Genomic DNA, 20,628 nt, shown 5'->3' on the forward strand with positions numbered 1-20,628 from the left:
TCTGGACAAGAGATGAGGTTAGATCTGGAGAAATAAAACAGAGAGGATTATAATGTACGAGGTGTGTGGAATCCAGCTGTGAACACGCGAGCCGAGACATGCAGGCAGGTTGCCGGGGCAACGGAGTAGCTGCCTCGCGGGGAACAGCGAGGTGGGACAGAATCGAGACAGGAATGCGGACCGTGCTGTGCACAAGCAGGGGACGCATTCGTGTGTGTGAACAATGCGAGTGATGAGGTAGCTTGAAGTGATGTGTTGGAGTGAGCACATGTATGTTGTGTGCTGAGTGGAAGCAGTGCTGCATTGTCGAGCATGCTTCCAAGGAAGACTTTGGGATGCTAGAGTTGGAAACGTTTTGTTTTGTATCTCAAGGGAGATATTGGTTATTTCTTATATGTGGAAATAGGAAATGTTTATGTGATTTTTGGAGAAGGATAAATTAAACTGGAATCAGAAAAGCGCAGGTACCAGATAGGAGAAAGGCAGGAGAAGTGCTGAGACTTCAAAAGCACAGGAAGAAAGAAATCCAGGTAGAAACCAAGGGATGGATCGGCTCACAGCAAGGAGCCAGGTAAGTTCACAGGTAGGTAGGATTGGAGTGTGCATGAGTGTGCATGAATTTATACTGTATTGTATGGAGAATAAAGGGTCAGTCACATGGTATGTGTGTATAAGGGAATGAATGATCTGTCATTGCAGCGTGTATTTGTGTTTATTGTGTGTGTGTCATTGATGTGTGTCATTGATTGACAAGGGGTTCCCCAAATTGCCTGCGGGCGTTGGGCAATCCGGATGAGTACATTTAGGAAGAAATAAGAGGTATCAGTTTAGATTTTGAGATGCCATGTGGGACTCAGTCTGCTGGGGAAAATTGGCAGGGAATAATGAGTATGTTATGGAGAGCATGTGTAGACAGGGCTTTAAAACAAGTGTTCAATTACATCCCCACATTAATGGCTCTCCAGATGTAGCAAGGGAGAATGGGAGTAAAAGTCAAAAATGATAGGCTGTCAACCGACTAGGTGTTTATTCAACGGCATGGCCGGGGCTTGTATTTGGCCGACTTGGGATGGCAGAATGCGTTGAATGAAGGCAAGAATGACATGTGATGCTGGCGTGAGTCCAATCGGAAGGATGGATGGTTATGATTTCACCCGGTCTGTTTATCTGTCTGTCTGTCCGGACACGGAGCTCTTGGGAGAGCCAGGAAGGGTTGGGGTGACCAAGATGAATGTGGACAATATATTAATTGTTTGCCATTGTGAAATTTTGCCCTCGATTTGAGACGAAGACATATGGCATTTGCTGTCGGGCTCAGGTTGGCTGGTTTCCTCAGCTCTGGAGGATCAGAGCGGGTGGATATTTTAAGTTGATACTCCTATGACAAATGTTGATACTCCTATGTGATGCGGGGTATGTGTGTGGTGATGGTGTCTGGGGCCTCGGGGTTTGCCCCTGCCTATTTGCCGGTCTGTCTGTCTGTTACATTTGACCCTCAGAAGAGGTTTCGTGAAAGGGGTTACACTTGATGGGCCAACTTATGGACAGGAACATGGAATTTGTACAGAATGCAGGCGATAACCCACCTGTGTCTATCTCTGTGTGTGTGTGTCCGTATTTGTCTGGCTTTCTGGCTGTCCATGGAGTCATGTCTTTGAACACTGATTTTGAGGGAGTTGCGGGTGTGCCATGGAGTTCAGGTGCACCTGCGGTGGTTGGAAGGTGGTGGTGGAGCTGGTGCGAGGATGCACGCTTGGATTAAAACATGTATTTAATTATCTGAGGATGTGTGCCGAGGTACAGTGTGGATTAATTAAGGGAGAGGGCACTTTGACTTTGTACATCCGTGGACTTTGCCATGCGTGTGAAAGCGCAAGTCAATGATAATAATGTCTTGTCCAGCACAATATTTTCGCAACTATGGAATGTGCTCGAATTCCATGTTGGTGCAATGCGAGTGTGATTCCCGCCATGCATGCCGCGAGAGATACATTGTTTGTGATGGGACTGTGGCGAAAGGTTGGATAGCAATGTGTAGAATATAAGATGCGTTGGTACATTTGTGTTGATCGATGCGCCGAAAAAGAAGTTGGAGGCGCGTGATGGAGTTGCAGGTGCGGACCAAAGCGGTGTGTGTCTACTGGGGGTCGAATGTCACTCCCTCAGTGTCTGCAGACTTGTCGTTCGGCAGTGTCGAAAGACAGGTTCGATTGTCGGTCTGTCTGCTTGATTTTCGGGTCTCACTCTGAGTATATGGTATATACTCTGAGTATATTGTTACAGACGCGGCTTTTAGATGTTATATTGACCGAGCGGTGGTGTATTTAACCGCATCCGAACAGTTACTCCCCGATTAAAACCCGATTTCACCCGACGTTGACCAGATCGCCCCACAGATATTCAATCGGGAAACCTCTAATGCGACCGAAAGAGAATGAAAAAGAAGAAGAAGAAGAATACGGCGGAAGAACAGATTTTATTATACACACACAAGCAATGGATGGAAGAAGCAGTAACACAGCGAATCCTTAAATTACACTATTCATTTTTACTTAGCCCCAAGACAAACGAACAGGACAGGACGTTCACACTTACACAGGGGATAATTGCAGGCAGGTAAGGCTTGAGATGGATCGCTTGGTCGGGAGCGCGCAGTTCGCAATCCCTCGCGGTTTTGGCGGGAAACCCTCCGTCGGGTATCCACCGCGGTAGACGTCCCGCGCTGGTTCGGCACACCTGCTCCCCTTCTTGGGGCGGGGCCGTCTCCCTCCTTTCAGCGCGTCTCTCCAAAGCTGGTCTCCTTGCCGAGTACCTCTCCTCGTTGGCTTGGAGCGTTTCGCATCTCACCGCCTCTCTTTGGTGCAGCCTCGTTGCTCCTCTCCAGCTCATCCCTCGTCGTATTTCCTCCATCTGGTTCCCCATCTGTTCGATTTCCCGGGCGGATTGTTCCCCTATTTCCCGCAATTTGTCCTCCATCCTATTTTCTAACCCCATTAACCCATTTTTCACCCCCTCTAACTGATTCTCCTGGGCAGCCATTCTGTTTTCCACCCCCGTTAACCCATTTTTTACCTCTTTTATCCCGTTGTCTAACCCCTCAAAATTATTGTCTAACTTCCCAAATTTCTTGTCTAATCCCTCACCGGTACCCCTCACTTCGTCCCTCATTACCCACAATTGCTCACCCTGAGCATCCATCCGGTTCCCCATTACCCCCATTTGGTTTCCCATTCTATCCATTTTTGCATTCAGTTGGGTCAAGAATAATCTGAGGTCAAACCCGGTTTGCCCAGCGTCCCCAGCCGCCACCGCGGGCTCGCCCTCCGCGGCGCCGCTATTTTGGGACCCTTCAACCACGTGCGCGAGCGCGCCATTTTGCGCGCCTGATATTCCCGCAACCACATTGCCATTTTCCTCCTCCCTTTCCTCCACATACATTTCCCCGAGGTCCTGGGTCGATTCCACCCTGTCTATCTCTCCCACCGACATCCGATCGCCTTGATTGTCCATGGCGCGATCTCAAAATTCGGGTTTTGCTTTATAAAACAAAATAAATTTCGGCAGCTTGTAATTTTGAGCGCGTTAAGCGCGCTTCGGGTCCGATTTCGGGTCCGATCTCCCTCCTCGACACCAATTGTTACTCTAATGTATGTGGAGGAAAGGGAGGAGGAAAATGGCAATGTGGTTGCGGGAATATCAGGCGCGCAAAATGGCGCGCTCGCGCACGTGGTTGAAGGGTCCCAAAATAGCGGCGCCGCGGAGGGCGAGCCCGCGGTGGCGGCTGGGGACGCTGGGCAAACCGGGTTTGACCTCAGATTATTCTTGACCCAACTGAATGCAAAAATGGATAGGATGGGGGGCCAAATGGGGGTAATGGGAAACCAAATGGGGGTAATGGGGAACCGGATGGATGCTCAGGGTGAGCAATTGTGGGTAATGAGGGACGAAGTGAGGGGTACCGGTGAGGGATTAGACAAGAAATTTGGGAAGTTAGACAATAATTTTGAGGAGTTAGACAAGAAATTTGGGAAGTTAGACAATAATTTTGAGGGGTTAGACAACGGGATAAAAGAGGTAAAGAATGGGTTAACGGGGGTGGAAAACAGAATGGCTGCCCAGGAGAATCAGTTAGAGGGGGTAAAAAATGGGTTAATGGGGTTAGAAAATAGGATGGAGGACAAATTGCGGGAAATAGGGGAACAATCCGCCCGGGAAATCGAACAGATGGGGAACCAGATGGAGGAAATACGACACCAGATGAGCTGGAGAGGAGCAACGAGGCTGCACCAAAGAGAGGCGGTGAGATGCGAAACGCTCCAAGCCAACGAGGAGAGGTACTCGGCAAGGAGACCAGCTTTGGAGAGACGCGCTGAAAGGAGGGAGACGGCCCCGCCCCAAGAAGGGGAGCAGGTGTGCCGAACCAGCGCGGGACGTCTACCACGGTGGATACCCGACGGAGGGTTTCCCGCCAAAACCGCGAGGGATTGCGAACTGCGCGCTCCCGACCAAGCGATCCATCTCAAGCCTTACCTGCCTGCAATTATCCCCTGTGTAAGTGTGAACGTCCTGTCCTGTTCGTTTGTCTTGGGGCTAAGTAAAAATGAATAGTGTAAGTTAAGGATTCGCTGTGTTACTGCTTCTTCCATCCATTGCTTGTGTGTGTATAATAAAATCTGTTCTTCCGCCGTATTCTTCTTCTTCTTCTTTTTCATTCTCTTTCGGTCGCATTAGAGGTTTCCCGATTGAATATCTGTGGGGCGATCTGGTCAACGTCGGGTGAAATCGGGTTTTAATCGGGGAGTAACTGTTCGGATGCGGTTAAATACACCACCGCTCGGTCAATATAACATCTAAAAGCCGCGTCTGTAACAATATGGTCGTTTTCTGTTTTGTGCTTTAATGGTGGTTGATTTGACTTCCCTGAAAGGGGGACAATAAATATTTGGTGTTAGCTGTTGTCATTTCGGATGTTTGCAGTTGTAATGTGGAGCCAGTCTGTCTGTCCGACTGGGTGTGTCTGACTGCGTCTGCAAATATGGATCAAGGAGGAGCAGTGTCTGCGGTGTCAGTTATGGTGTCGAATGTCATTCACTGTGTCTGCTGACATGTCGTGTGACTATGGTGACTATGATGGTGTGTCCTGGCGGGAAGAATCGTGGCAGCCTACAGATTTGAATGGAATGGCCTCTGTGAGACCATCCTGTTAATACGTTGGGGGTTCGTCTGTCTGTCTGTCTGTGAATGGAAACTCAGAAAATTGAACTGGACTTCGACAGAAGGCAGGTGGGTGGTCACCTGCTGTGAATTGTGGTGGAACATTTGTGATGTCCCCTAATACGAGGGGACGAATTGGTTTGTAAATGTGTTGTGCAGGTACTTTCTCTGTAGGTAGCCAAATTCTACCTGGGGTAAGTCAAGGTGGAGGGGAGTTGTCTCTGATGCCTTGCTCCACGGGGCAGTACTATTGTTGTCAAGTCTCATGTAATCTTGGTTAACGTATATCTACGGACAAGAGCTGCACTTTATTTTAGTAAGTGACTGGGAAAGTTTGTTTTAAAAAGTGCCAGTGGAGTTGTTTAGAGTTATGGAGGTCACAGCTCGCTGGAACCTCTTTGTTTATGTTTGGCTGGCTTACACTGGCTAGTGTATGGAAAAAAGGGGGACTGAAAATGCTTTGAATTTGCAGCCTGGCGGACAAGAGCTGTGTTTGGGAAGGTTAGAATCCAGCATTTTGCAGCCCTGAGCAGAGGGGATTGCCCATTGGGCATGTTTAGGATTTAACAGAGTGGTGGAGGTCTGTGGAAATATGAATCCAATGTTTGATGCATACTGTGCCGGTGTGCTCTGAGTTCGAAGGAAGATGATGCGATTATTTCAGATTTATCATAGTTAAGTTTGAGAAAGTTGATTTGAAGCCAGGATTTATTTCAGTGATGCAGTCCGTAGGGCTATTCGGGTACTTTGAAGTGATTTACATCGGAATGCATCTCTTGGAGGACTCCCGCTGTTCAAGGGAGGAAAGGTGTGAAATAGTGACGTCATCCTCGCTGGAAATGTGGTTGGAAATGGCAGGATTGACGCGAGAGTCACAGTGGGTGAAAAAATTGACCAACATGAGAATTAGGTCTATTTCAATAAATAGATCAGGTTATTTTCTTTTTATTATTTGTTTATTGGGCAGCTATTGGGCCAGAGGCTAAAACAGGTGTCTGCAACAGGTGCATGGGATGCTAAGAGAGGTATTGGAGGACATTGGATTGACTTTAAATTGAAATGAGAATTGAACAGGTGGATTAGGAAAATGAGTTTGTTCAAATAATCGTGGCATCTGTGGGATGCAACAATTTTGTGCCAGAATAGTGTATGGGGAACCGTCATCTGGGAAGCGTCGTTAAATGGCAGTAGGTTTAAACAGGTATTGAAAGGGTTCGTGCAATGTCATTTTGGGGCACCACTCGACACAAGAGTGGTAGAGAGCTGAAGTGAATTCTGCCAATATGGTGCAATAGGGTGACAACTGAGTTTTATTTGGAAAACTATTTGTTTGCAAACTTGGTTCGTACATAAGCTGGCAAAGAGATTATGCCAGTCTGAGGGAGTTTGTGTCCTTTGGATGGGAGCTGGAGCCTTGTAGGGTTGGGGCTTGTGGCTCGCCATTGTCTGTCTGCCAGTTATGGTAGGCAGAGGGAAGAGGGAGTGATACTGCTCTGGCCTCTTGCTTGGCAGAATTGAGTATTGCTGGTTTTACCCCTGTTCAAAATTGAGCTCTCGAGAGCTGATTAACATTAGGATGCATCTCTCAAGGGACCCCTGGGTGGTCTCGAGAGCTGAGGTGTGAAATATGGTGACATTGTCTTGTGGACACTTTGTGAGTGGCTAGACATGCGCCTGAAAGGGGAAATTGTATTCATAACTCATGTGGGTTGTGTCTGAAGGAAAGGTTTGGGAGAAAGTGTGAAGAAGGTCGTGGAAAGTGCAAAGATGATTGGATTGGAAAGTCGACTCAGATGGATTATTTGTCAATGACAGGTGACTTTGTTAGGAATTGTTGAGGAAGTAGAGGAAAAGGTTGTAAAAAGTTAATGGAAAAGACAGGAAATAAAGGAAAGTGGTTAGTTATGGACTGTTGTTTTTGTGATAAGAAGGTGATACAAGGGGTTAGCTTGCACTGGGGGGACCAATGAATGTAAAGTTTAAAAACGTTGTGTTAGATTGCTACATGCAGAATGACCCCAATCGAGGAGGTGATTGGGGGCTGGTGAAGATTGGATCACGGCTCTGCAGACCAGGTGAACAGAACTCCACCAGGTATGTGGGAATCACATCAATTGAATTATTGCTCAAAGGGAGGTGATAGAGCAAAATGAAGAAGATTGTCATGGGGACCGCAAGGCTAACCCCCGCTCTTGCAGGGAAATGGCTTTGGGAGGCTAGTTGTTGTTTTTGGTAGACTCTAGGTTCTAAAACCTAAGGCAAAATGCATAGGAGGGTAAAGTTGGCGATTGCGGATGGAGATTAGCTAGAGAACTTGGAGACGATTTCGTTATTTTTCAGATAATTTTTCCAGTGGGTATATACTGGTGTGAAATTCGCGTATCTAGGAAAGAAGGGAAAAAATGTCCAGGTATTGATAGGATAACAGTGAAATTTTGAAGGGGAGAATACCGATTATTTCCATTGACCAAATGGGGGGGGAAATGGTTGGTAAATCATGTATTATTAGATGTAGGGAAGATGATTAAAAGGAAAGTATTTTCGGAAATTGGTGAAAGTAAATATGGCATTTGAATTTCCAGACACGACACAGGAAATGCGGCTATGAATAAGCCAACCATCTGAGAGATAAGGTAACTAAATGCCAATTGGTGGGACGGGGGGCTAGGAATTTGACCATGGTGTGTGTAAGAAAGTATTTTTCAGGATGGACGATGAAGAAACCGCCGTCGGAAGACCATGATCTTGACCACAGAGGCCGTCGACCTGAATGGGTCCTACAACAAGGCAGATGTGACCGGCGCTTCAGAAGATTGTATTGATTTTTGTGATGACTGTGATACTTGTGTTGAAAATCCCTTGTGGGAACTGGCTGATGCCTGTATTGATGTTTGTGATGACTGTGATACTTGTGTGGTAAACCCCTTGCGTGTACTGGCTAACGCCTCTTATGTATTACAAGCTCACAGCTGTACACCCCCTTCCGACCCAACTATGGATCTGATTGCGACGCTGGGTCTGGCAGTCGAGGGACCCGACATGGATATCCTAGACCCGCAAGCCGACCAGGCGTCCATGGGAGACTTTGACATAAAGGAAGTCCCTCTCTTTGCTTCAAATGTTTTGGATCTCTTTGCTTCAAGTGATTCGGATTTTAACGCTCTGTACCCTGACCAGGAACATGAGACACAAGATACTGACAACATTATGTATTCCCCAGAACAGCAGCACGTGAGAGATCTCATGGGCATGATCGTTGATTAACTTCGAAGATCTGCAAGGACCGCATCTGCAAAGGGTGGGGGGAGCAAGTTCCGCAGGGGAGGTTGCTGGCCCCCTGGCGGAGCAGAACCTCATCTGGACCAGAGGCCTTCGTTGTGGATCCGAAACGTTAATAGACTTTCATGTTCTGAGTCTTCATGTTCCAAACACGCACAACATGACACCTTTCAAACATGCATGCAAGGTACTTTATGTGCGTGGCATGCCCTTGGAGGACACATACAACACTCAATAAAGCCCGATGTGGCCACATATAACACTATACTCTTTTGCTTTGCAAATAAAGCCGATGTGGCCTGGTCTCTGTGATACGTAGTCTCGTAGAGACCAAATGGGGGAATGTCGAGATCATGCCTTTTATTGTGCCTTATGTAATTGTGGTTTGCATTTAATAATGGTTGCTTTGTGAAAAGGATTAAGCTTACTATGTTCCCTCTTGTTTTGAACTATGTTTTATTGTCCAACTGTGCCAAAAAATGTAGAAAGATAGTGAAACCGCTTGCTCCGTTAGACCCCTAGTGAAAACGCGTCTGTCTGTCCTTGACCAAAAGCCAACATGGAAGATAAGTTTTGAGAATGTCACGGTGCTCTTTCTCCCTCCCGCATCTTGCCCTTTGCTCATGCCAAAGAAGATAGGACAAGGGTGGGGGTACTGGTCAACGTTTCCCCCATTGTGTATTATACTGCTGAAACTTGCCAAAATTAGCGGAGATTTTTATCACACTCTGCAAGTATATAAGGAAGTTCTTTCTGTAAGGAACTCAGGAGTGTATGTGGCCATGCTGTTCATTTGTGAAGGGTATGACTCTTACACCCTCCACAGCACTGTGATATTGGTTCATCATTCAATCTTGTTATCTCTTGAACTCAAGGTGTGGAACATGGTTCTGTTCTCGACATATATATATATATATATATATATATATATATATATATATATATATATATATATATATATATATATATATATATATATATATATATATATTGTTGCGGATATGGGATTTGCATCCATCCATATCCGCTTGTAAATATTCCCCTATTTCCTCAATACTTCCCAACTATCCCCAATGCCCCATTCCCTAGTCCCATTTTCTGTAAACAACACTCTGTAGACCCGACCTCCCCCTATTTCCCCCATTAAATGTCGTGCCCAGGTTCACCGCATCTCACGTAGACAACTATAGGACATCTTGCTAGTTATTCTTAGTCTATGTCAGTTAAGGACTCGTTTCCATTAATTCTGACTCTTCGTTGCACCAGAATGCGATTGTATGGCACCGTTAGGAAGTTTAGGACCTCGCAATACCTCCCCGCAGCTCTTCCTCACGGTTCAGCAACAACAACAACAACAACAGCACGGCGGCGGCGTGCACAGGGAGTGCGCGTCCTCACTCCGGCTTGGTTGGTAGGGGGTGTTGGGAGGGCATGAGGCCTTCCCAGCGAGCCGCCATCGAACATGTGCTCGACGGGGTTACCACATAGGGGCTCCCTGTCAGCTCCTCGTCAAGGGCGGAGCCCGCTAACCCCCGCACCCAATGGGAGCGGCGGACCGGTCCCATCTGGGGCGGAGCCAACCAGCCGACGGCGTGTCACTCCCCGTTGAGCATGCGCAGCCGAGGGAGGTGACGTCAGATGCGCGCTGAGCTTGGAGAAAGAAAGACGCCACCTCCGAGCGCTGTGAGGCCTCTCTGCATCTCTTGGACCGTGCTTGATCCTGTCCCCGAGCCAAGGTGCACCTTGTGCTATCGAACTACCTGTCCTTCCTGCCATCAATCCCTGTGTAAGTCAGCCTTGTCCCGTTTGTCTGTGGTCTGTCGGGGATAAGATAAGACTGTAACTAAGTGCCCATCTCTTCTGTGTCTTTTACCTCACTCTACCTTGTAATCTACCCCTTTTCTCCACCACTAATTATATCTTCCTCAGGAGGTCTTGAGAACTGTACCCCTTGCGTCATTTCATCTATCCCAGTCGTTGTGTCCTTTCCATCATTGATTTAGCGTAGATTTAGCGTAGTACAACACCCCCTACCAACCAACCATCATTGATTTGGCCAACGTTCGAGTGGAATCGGGTGAGTTGGGGAAGAATCGGGGGAACTGTTAGGTCGCGGTGGACCATCCGCTCGGCCCATAATAACATCTAATCCACGATAAGTAACAATTGGTGTCGAGGAGTGAGATTCGAGGCCCGAACCAAATTTTTTTTTAAACATCTAGGAAAAAATTTGGTCAAAATTATAAAGACACCGAAATTTGATTTTGTTTTACAAAAAACCCGAATTTTGAAAGTCGCGCTATGGCAGATCAAGACGGCTGGGTTCCGGTAGAGGAGAGTGAGGCAGGGTCGATCCAGGACCAAATTGAGGGACATGAGGAGAGCGAAGCAGTGAGGGCGGCAGGTTCGCAAAATGGCGTCCTCGCGCACGAGGTTACGGGCGCGCAAAATGGCGCCTCGCACATGTGCAGCGGGTGCGGCCGCCGTAGCCAAGTGGGAGGGATGGCCCAAATGCAGGCCCTCATGGAGCAATTTATGGTACAAATGCAGGCGTCCCTCAACCTGCAGAAGGACGAGATGAGGGCTGATAGTGAGCGATTGGGGGGCAAAATGGGAGAAATGGGGGAACGGTTAGAACAAAGGATGGGGTCCAATAGCGAGAAATTGAGGGATGACATGGGAAACCAGATCGGGGGTTTAAGGAATGACATGGGGGCCCAGATCGGAGGGTTAGGGAGTAGAATAGAGGGATTAGACAATAGATTAGGGGAAATACAGGAGGGGTTAACGGGGGTGGAAAATAGAATGGCTGCCCAGGAGAATCAGATAGAGGGAGTGAAAAATGGGTTAGAGGGGTTAGAAAACAGTATGGAAGGCAAATTGAGGGACATGAGGGACCAAGCGGAAAGGGAAGTTTAAAAATGGGGCAGCAGATAGAGGGGGTCAGAATGGGGGTAGAAACTAAATTGGATGCTCACAGGGAGGAAATGGAGCAGATGAGGGTGGCATCTGGGCAGGAGATGCAAGTGATGGGAGAAGAGATCAGAAGAGGTGTGAGTGAGGAGGTCGGAGGAGTGCGCGAGGAGGTGAGGCACTGTAAGGAGCGCATGGAGAAGGAGGTGAGAAAGGGGACTGTAAAATTGCAAGGTGGTATAGAGGAGTTGACGCTGGGAGTAGAACAACTGACAGTGGGACAAAAGGAGTTGGGGGACCAGGTAAAGAAGAACACAGCGGTAATAGAGGGTTTAAAATCGACACAGAAGGAGATGAAAAAGGACGTAGGGGTAATTAAAAAAGAGTGTCAGACGGTACATGAGGACCTGACGAGGAAAATGAACAAGGTGGTAGAGGTGATGGAGGTTAAAGAGCGGGAGGTGCGGGAGCACATAGAAAAAAATAAGGTGGAGTTAGAGGAAGAACTTAAGGGGGCGCACGAGGAGATGAAGGAGGTGAAGCAGAAATTAGAAGAAGTGGAAGAAGGGGTGAGCGAAATTAAGAAGCGATGGAGAGAGGATAAGAAAGAGATAAAGGAGGAAGTAAAAGAATTGGTCCAAAGTCTGTGTTCGGATCGTGATGATGTGCTCATTAACCGGATGAGGGATTCGCAGGTGATGGAGGAGAAGCGAAGAGAAAGAGGACCCGGTGTAAGTGGTGACCAATATGGTCGTGCGTATGATGCGCCAGGTGATTTAATAAGCTTGGGGGTCGAGATGGACCCGGATGTTCGTGAGAGGCCAAGAGTGAAGTGTATGGCTGGTCCGGAGGGTATGGAACGAGGGTGCGAGCGAGAGGGTCCGGTGATGGGAGAGGTGCGAGGCGTGAGTGAGCAAGGTTGTGGTGGTATGGAATGGGTAGCGGGTTGCGGAAGCGTGACCCATGCATCGACACCAACAGGGGTAGTTTTTAGAGGGACAGGGGAGGCACGGGAGCCCCTTGGGGGTAATGTACTGTGGGGGCCCGGCCGGTTCGGCCCCGCGCTGACCCCGCAAGGGGCGACGCACGGGGTCCGGCAGGCGGGCAACGACTCGCATACGAGGTGGTCCCACAAGGTCCCACTCGCGCCGTATGACGGCAAGAGTGATCTACGCGCGTACCTGGCGCAGTTTGACTGTGTGTGTAAGGGCAACGGTTGGGGTGAGGACGAAGGTGGAGTACACCTGGTGGCCGCATTGCGCGGCGCGGCGGCGGAGCTGCTGACGGCATTACCACCGGGTGCTCTCACCCTGCCAGCCCTCCGCGACGCCCTAATTAATCGATTCGGCATTGAACAGCAGAGCGAGCTTGTTAAAGCTCAGCTCGCGCTGCGAAAACGCATGCCCCAGGAAGCCATCGGGGAACTTGCCCACGACATTCGCCGCGCAGTGGGGATCGCACATGCTAACATGGCAGCGGATTCCCGGGAAAGCCTGGCGCTGGACCATTTTATCCAGGCCCTCCCGGATATTGAGCTCCGGCAACAGCTCGCCATGTGGCGCCCGCAGACTCTGAGCCAGGCGGCTGACGCTGCAGCCCGTTGGGAAGCAGCGAGGCCCCTGGCCCGGGGGAGCGAGCGTCACGCAATGGCGGTCCGCCAGGTGGGACCCCCGATGGAGGGCGGACCCCTTCGGGGGCCCGCCCCCGACGTGAGTCCTGACCTGGCGGGCATGGTCCGGAGGCTGGTGGACCAGCGCCTGGCGGGACCTGGACCATGGCAGGCGGCCCCGGAGGTGGCCCGCGGTGGACCACGAGCGGGTAATCCAATTCGGACCTTCAGGGGGGGAAATTTGGAATTCCGGAGACAAGCACCTTATCAGGTGAGGTGCTATACTTGCAACCGTCTGGGTCACCTGGCGCGGCACTGTCGAGCCACGCGCCGGGATGATCCCCGGCGGTTGAGGTCCTCAACTCCGCCCAGGGGGGAGCGGGTTAGCCGACCCCAGACACCCCCCCGCCAGACCCCGGGAAACTAGAAGGTGTCGGGCACGTAGGGCGGTGTTCGGCAGAAGAGGATGGAGGAGAGACCTCATTGACGCGACAGGTCATTTATTGTGGCCAGATTGGAACCGGTAGCCTGACAATCAGATGCAAAATTGCCGGCGTGGGGGTAGACGCCGTAGTGGACACAGGAGCTACCGCCACGATCATCAGCCCTGTGGTCCTTGATTCGAGCGCAGGTGGCTGGGATAAGATCCAGCGCCTGCAAAATTATAGTTTGCAACTTGCTACCGGGGTAACGGCCCCGATCATAGGGCGTGGTTCTGTGACCCTCAAGTTAGGGTCGGTAAGGAGGGAGATAGATGTTTGGGTGGCGGAGGTGTGCGACCCATGTTTAATAGGGTTGGATTTGTTGACTGCCAGCGGTTGTAAAATCGACTTGTGCCGGGGGATCCTGCAGGTGGGAGTAGAAGAGCTGCCGTTAGGGGGAGTGAGCACGGCCGAGAGAGCGGAGCTGTAGGCTTCCGAGGCCGTGACCATTCCTCCAAGGGCCGAGGCGATAGTGCCGGCCCGATGGGCAGCTCGCCCAACATGGCAGGAGTCCTGCGGCCTGGTCGAACCGGTGGCAGCGCAGTCCATACCGGGTTTAATCGTGGGCCGCACCCTTGTAAAAACGGACGGACCGGTAGTGGCCGTCCGAGTAATAAATATAAGTACAGAACCACGCACTATAGTAAGGGGCACGCGGGTAGCTGGCTGCACCCCAGTTGAGGAAGTCGTGACAGTGAGGGGCGAGAACGTCCAGCCGAGCCGGCCCCGGGGGGAGCCTTCAATAAGAAGTAGGAATTGGCCCGATCCCATTTGCGAGATGGTAAATCGTAGTAGCGTAGAGTTGGGAGGTACCCAGAGGGAGGCCTTACACAAACTGGTTGGGTCCCATTTGGACCTCTTCTCCCTGTCCACCGAGGATATTGGACGTACGGGCCTGGTGAAACATCAGATCCACACCGGTGAGGCCCGGCCTATTCGTCAGGCTGCCCGACGGCTCCCTTGGAGCAAGAGGGCGGAAGCTGACGAGCAGGTTGAAAAAATGCTCGACGCAGGCGTGATCGAGCCCTCGGGAAGTCCTTGGATGTCACCTGTTGTGCTGGTCAAAAAGAAGGATGGGACCACGCGGTTCTGCGTGGACTATCGCCAGCTAAACAACGTGACACTCAAGGACTCATATCCCCTGCCAAGGATTGATGACACCCTCGATGCCGTTGCGGGCTCAAATTGGTTCTCAACTTTGGACCTCAAGAGTGGGTATTGGCAGGTGGAGATGGATAGGGCAGGGAAGGAGAAAACGGCATTTTCCACAGGTAAGGGACTGTATCAGTTTACTGTGATGCCGTTTGGTTTGTGTAATGCCCCCGCCACCTTTGAAAGATTGATGGAACATGTACTAGGCGGCATGCCATGGCAATCATGCCTGGTGTACCTGGATGACGTCCTAGTACATGCCAAAACGTTCCCCCAGGCAGTAGCTAATTTGGACCAGGTGTTTAGGTGCCTCAGACAGGCAGGGTTGAAACTGAGCCCCAGTAAGTGCACCTCGTTTGCCAAGGAGGTGGCCTATTTAGGCCACGTCATCGGTTGCGAGGGGGTAAAAACGGACCCAGACAAAATTAAAGCGGTAGAGGAGTGGCCCGCACCACGTACCATCAAAGAGGTGCGGGGATTTTTGGGACTCTGCTCCTACTACCGGCGCTTCGTGGCGAAATTTGCGGAGTTGGCTCGGCCCCTTCACCGCCTTACGGAGAAGGGGACGAGATTTAATTGGACAAGGGAGTGCAACGAGGCCTTCCAAAAATTGAAGGGGTGTCTAACATCCGCACCCCTTCTAGCTTACCCCACTAGCAACGGGGCATTTACCCTGGACACGGATGCGAGCCAGGAAGGATTGGGCGCAGTTTTGTCTCAGACACAGGAGGGCGTGGAGAGAGTGATTGGTTACTATAGTCGGGCCTTAAGTAGGCCCGAGCGAAATTATTGTGTCACTCGCAAAGAGTTATTGGCTATGCTGGCTGCCATGAACCATTTCCACCCGTACTTGTACGGGCGGAAATTTTTGGTTAGAACTGACCATTCCTCCTTGCAATGGCTCCTTCGGTTCAAGGAACCGGAGGGCCAAATTGCAAGGTGGTTGGAAAAGTTGCAGCAGTACGATTTTGATGTGGCCCATAGGGCCGGGAAGGCCCATGGTAATGCGGACGCACTCTCTCGGCGTCCTTGTCTGGGGGAAAACTGCAAATTTTGTGCGAGACACGAGGAGAGGGAACAATTGGGCGATTCGGACCCGACCCTCGTTGTCCGTGCAACCCGGGTGAGAGGGCCAATTTTGCCACTAACCGCAGATGAGGAATTCGGAACTTTGGCTTGGAGCGCGGCCCAGCGGGAGGACCCCGTACTGGGGCCGGTGCACGAATGGGTGAGATTGGGGCAAAGACCTAATGGGGAAGAGGTCACCCCCCTCGGGGCACAGACCAAGGCATATTGGGCTCAGTGGAAAACCCTGGAATTGAAGGATAACATCTTGTATCGCAAGTGGGTGGAGGTTCCCTCTGATAAAACTTCCTGGCTGGTGGTAGTCCCAAATAAATTTAAGACCGATATATTGCAACAGGTGCATGGTACCCGCCCCGGCGGCCATTTGGGCAGGACAAAGACGACATCGCAGGTACGCCGGAGGTTTTATTGGGTGAATATGGGGCGCGACATACAGGACTGGTGTCGGAGATGCGACGCCTGTACTGCCAAAAAGGGACCAGCACGGAGGATGAGGGCCCCCCTTCAATTGCACCAGGTGGGGGCCCCCCTAGAACGGGTGGCCATGGATATCCTAGGCCCACTACCCCGCACCCGCCTAGGTAATAAGTACATCCTCGTTGTGATGGACTACTTCACCAAGTGGCCGGAGGCCTACGCCCTCCCCAACCAAGAAGCAGGGGTGGTAGCGCAGGCCTTCGTGGAAGGATTTGTGTGCCGGCATGGGATTCCACAGGAGTTGCACACCGACCAGGGACGAAATTTTGAGAGCAAATTGCTAAAAGATGTGTGCAGTCTCCTGTCAATTCGGAAAACAAGAACAACGCCTTTAAGACCTCAATCTGACGGGATGGTGGAAAGATTCAACCGAACTTTAATCCAACAACTGGCACTGTTCACCGCCACCCGTCAGGATGACTGGGACGAACATGTCCCTTATTTGCTCATGGCCTACCGAACCAGCCAGCATGGGGCCACCGCATGCAGTCCAGCGTTGCTTTTGTATGGGCGGGAGTTACGGGCTCCCGCCGACTTGCTATGCGGTCCCGTGCCAGACACAGTGGTTAACCCGCCGAGGGAGGGGTACGCACGTCACCTAGAGGAAGGCATGGAGCTAGTCCATGCCTTCGCCCGCCGCCAACTCCATCTGGCGGGGGAAAAGATGAAGCGCAGGTACGACCACCGGAGCCAGGGGAGTCAGTACACTCCGGGGATGAAGATTTGGTTCTTCAATCCCCGGAGGAGGAAGGGTAGGTGCCCGAAACTCACCTCTCCCTGGCAAGGCCCGGGGGTCGTCCTGTCGCAAGTCTGTGACGTGGTAGTAAAAATCAAAATGGGGCCACGAGCCCTCCCTCGGATCGTCCACGCCGACCGGATAAGGCCTTACACCGGCGAGCAGGCGCCCCCGTGGATTGCCTCGGCTTTAAATGCCGAGGCGGGACCCAGTACCTCTGAATAAGGGGGGCTTATTAGTGCCAGAGGACTGGGGGATTGATGAGCGATGGGCCCGGTGGGTAAGGGTGGCATCCCTACCACCCTTCCCATGAGGTGGGGGCAAAGGAGCACTAGATTAGGGGGTGTATGGCAGTGAAAACTAGCCCGGGTGGGTTAGGATATTGTGTGTAGGGATCTAGCGAAGATGACATTAGGTAACGTTAAGGTTAGTTAGTGACAAGGATACCTGTAGAGGGGACGCAGGTAGATTAGAGTGGATGATAATGACGAGGGAGCGCAATAGTTTAAAGGGACGACTGGGAAGCGCAAGTTTCAGAGGGGAGTAGTTAGATGAGATGATGCTGTGTGAGAACTGGACAGGTGTGTGGAGCAGTGTATGAGTAGTGAGTGTTGTGGATCAGCGCGAATGCGCTTGGGGGAGAGAAGGGTGCAGGCGGCACCAAGTATGAGAGCACAGGTGTGCAAGTACACTGTACAGGTGTGTGGAATACATGGAGTATTGGAATGAGTGGTGTGGAGAGAGTTGGAGTAAGTGGTACGGAGTGGTGTGCATGGTGCGAAGGTGTGGATGGGGGAAGAGTGGACCCCTTTTCACGAGTACCCGGGGAGGGTAGTTTAAAGAATAGGTAGAAGGTATAGGTAAATTGTGGTTGGATATTGGCATTTGTGGTGCGGTTGCAGAATGGTATTGTGGATGGGTGCATTGGTGTGGTGAAATTGGCTGGTCGTGTGGCCTGTTAGTATGAGTGTGAATGGTTGGGCACTCCGCCACTGTTAGATGTCGGCCAGGTGAGGCCGCAGGTGGGCTCTGGGAGCCGTTAGTGTCAGTGGGTGCCTGAGGATCCCGGGTGTGGATCGGGCAGCCCGTGCCAGAGAGGGCACTGAGGGGGTGAGAGTGCGAGAGGGCCTTCCCCAGTTAGTTAGGTTAGGGTGAGGAGCAGGTGAGCTCGGTAGGCAACAACAGTGGTGTAGGTGTGCAGGTGGGCGGACCAGCTGGGAGCGTCACACGACCCAGCCACCGAAATTGTGTGGGGGCACCGAGTGATGAATCGGGGGAGTGAGACCCCAACTTGAGAAGCACCACAGTTTGGTCAATGGGAATTGGTTTTTAGAACCCATAGTGTAAGTTGGCCAATGGATTGGCAGGGAAAGACCCCGGGTAATGTAAAGTTGTTAAAGTCATTTAGGAAATAGTTAGGATTGATGAACCTGTCGCACCATACGCAGCCACTTACCTGTGGTGATGATGACTCCACACCTGTGTTCCTTTGTTCTGTGTTGCAGGAAAGGAGAATTGCTGTGTGGATTTGTGAGACGCATCACGACGTGGATGAGACATTGGGGTGATTCCATCTCTCCCTCCTTAGGAGGGACTGATGATGAATTGGTGATGGCAAATTTTGATGTTGAGTTGGAGATGGCAAATTTTGATGAGAGTTGGAAATGGCAAATTTGATTGGTTAGGAGGGAGAGAAGACGAATTTGGTTTATGGGAGGAACGGGGAAGACAGTAGGGACGTTTGTTGATGTGTAAAGTAGATGTTTATGGGTAGTGTTGTGTTTTGTGGATACAGTAAGGGGTAAGGGAGGGGCAATGTAGGTTACCTGGTGGGGGGGGGGGGGCGTACGGTAGGAACGTACCTGTCTCACCTGGTTCCCATGTGCCCCCAGTGTGCATTATCTTATATTGCATGCACTTTTGCGCCCTTACCACCTTACTCACTTGTCTTCTTTTGTCTCCCACCTCCGAGGATCTGGCTTTGGGGCAGAGAGAGAGGAGAGAGAGGTGCTGGCTCCGCAGTTGTGGGCCTGTACTTCCGCTGCTTGCTGCCTGGATCGATACACCATATGGACCGCAATTTTTGTGGCCGCCCACAATGGACCGCAATTTTTGTGGCCACCCACAATGGACCGCAGTTCTTTTGCGGTCAAGCACCACCCGTGGATGGACCTCTGGGTCAACGTGGCACCTATGCCATACAGGTGAACCACTTTTAGTTGGCCCCCCTGACGGCCACAATTTAGAAATGGACGCGGTTGGCGCCTTTCTTTATTTCTAAAGAAGCCAGTTCAAGGCCAAGTGCACTCCAAGAAGGCAAGACCAGCGGCCGAACATCGGCCGGCTGCGACACCACCGGTGACCATGGACACTTGATTGTGCATTGTTATTGAACACTTTATTGGTGCACCGGATGGTGCTGACTGTGCGTATGGGGTGGTGCTTTTGGTGCTTGGACGGGGTGCTCTGCACATTATTAAAGGCCGTAGGGCCACAGGGCACTCGTGGGTTGGTGTATCGATGCTGGCATGCGTGCTCTCTCTCTCTATGCATAACATCTGCATGTGTTCCTCAAAGAACAGGTCCTGGATCATAGTGTAAATATCAGTCTTGTATAAATGATGCTCCCTACCGGCTGTATGTTTAGTTTGAGGATGCTTTCCGCGATTCGGTTATCCTGTGGGTGTGTTTCTGTTAGGAGAAGGGTGCAACGTCGCAGGGGGACATATTTACTCATTTGTGAACATCTGTAAAACTGTCGCACTCAGGGTTGAGTTAATAGTAGAGGGAACTACATCTGAGTGCCACACTAACGTAGGTAAAAATTTATCGGGTCGGGCGCCCCGAGGTAGAGAAGGGTGCAATGTTGCGGATATGGGATTTGCATCCATCCATATCCGCTTGTAAATATTCCCCTATTTCCTCAATACTTCCCAACTATCCCCAATCCCCCATTCCCTAGTCCCATTTTCTGTAAACAACACTCTGTAGACCCGACCTCCCCCTATTTCCCCCATTAAATGTCGCACCCAGGTTCACCGCATCTCATGTAAGACAACTATAGGACATCTTGCTAGTTATTCTTAGTCTATGTCAGTTAAGGACTCGTTTCCATTAATTCTGACTCTTCGTTGCACCAGAATGTGATTGTATGGCACCGTTAGGAAGTTTAGGACCTCCCAATACCTCCCCACAGCTCTTCCTCACGGTTCAGCAACAACAACAACAACAGCACGGCGGCGGCGTGCACAGGGAGTGCGCGTCCTCACTCCGGCTTGGTTGGTAGGGGGTGTTGGGAGGGCATGAGGCCTTCCCAGCGAGCCGCCATCGAACATGTGCTCGACGGGGTTACCACATAGGGGCTCCCTGTCAGCTCCTCGTCAAGGGCGGAGCCCGGTAACCCCCGCACCCAATGGGAGCGGCGGACCGGTCCCATCTGGGGCGGAGCCAACCAGCCGAGGGCGTGTCACTCCCCGTTGAGCATGCGCAGCCGAGGGAGGTGACGTCAGATGCGCGCTGAGCTTGGAGAAAGAAAGACGCCACCTCCGAGCGCTGTGAGGCCTCCCTGCATCTCTTGGACCGTGCTTGATCCTGTCCCCGAGCCAAGGTGCACCTTGTGCTATCGAACTACCTGTCCTTCCTGCCATCAATCCCTGTGTAAGTCAGCCTTGTCCCGTTTG

The 20,628-nt window shown here is 51.1% G+C and overlaps 1 long non-coding RNA gene across 1 annotated transcript; it reads left to right on the forward strand.

Annotated features, from left to right (window-relative positions):
* The first annotated feature begins 204 nt into the window (after nucleotides 1-204).
* LOC144889348 (uncharacterized) lies at nucleotides 205-7,350 on the forward strand. Its single transcript, XR_013621702.1, has 2 exons — nucleotides 205-571; nucleotides 7,212-7,350. It is a non-coding gene; the product is annotated as an uncharacterized LOC144889348 (long non-coding RNA).
* The last annotated feature ends 13,278 nt before the right edge of the window (nucleotides 7,351-20,628 follow it).

The sequence above is a fragment of the Myxine glutinosa genome, unplaced genomic scaffold (assembly GCF_964187855.1).
Source record: "Myxine glutinosa unplaced genomic scaffold, kmMyxGlut1.1 SCAFFOLD_2952, whole genome shotgun sequence".
NCBI lineage: Eukaryota > Metazoa > Chordata > Myxini > Myxiniformes > Myxinidae > Myxine > Myxine glutinosa.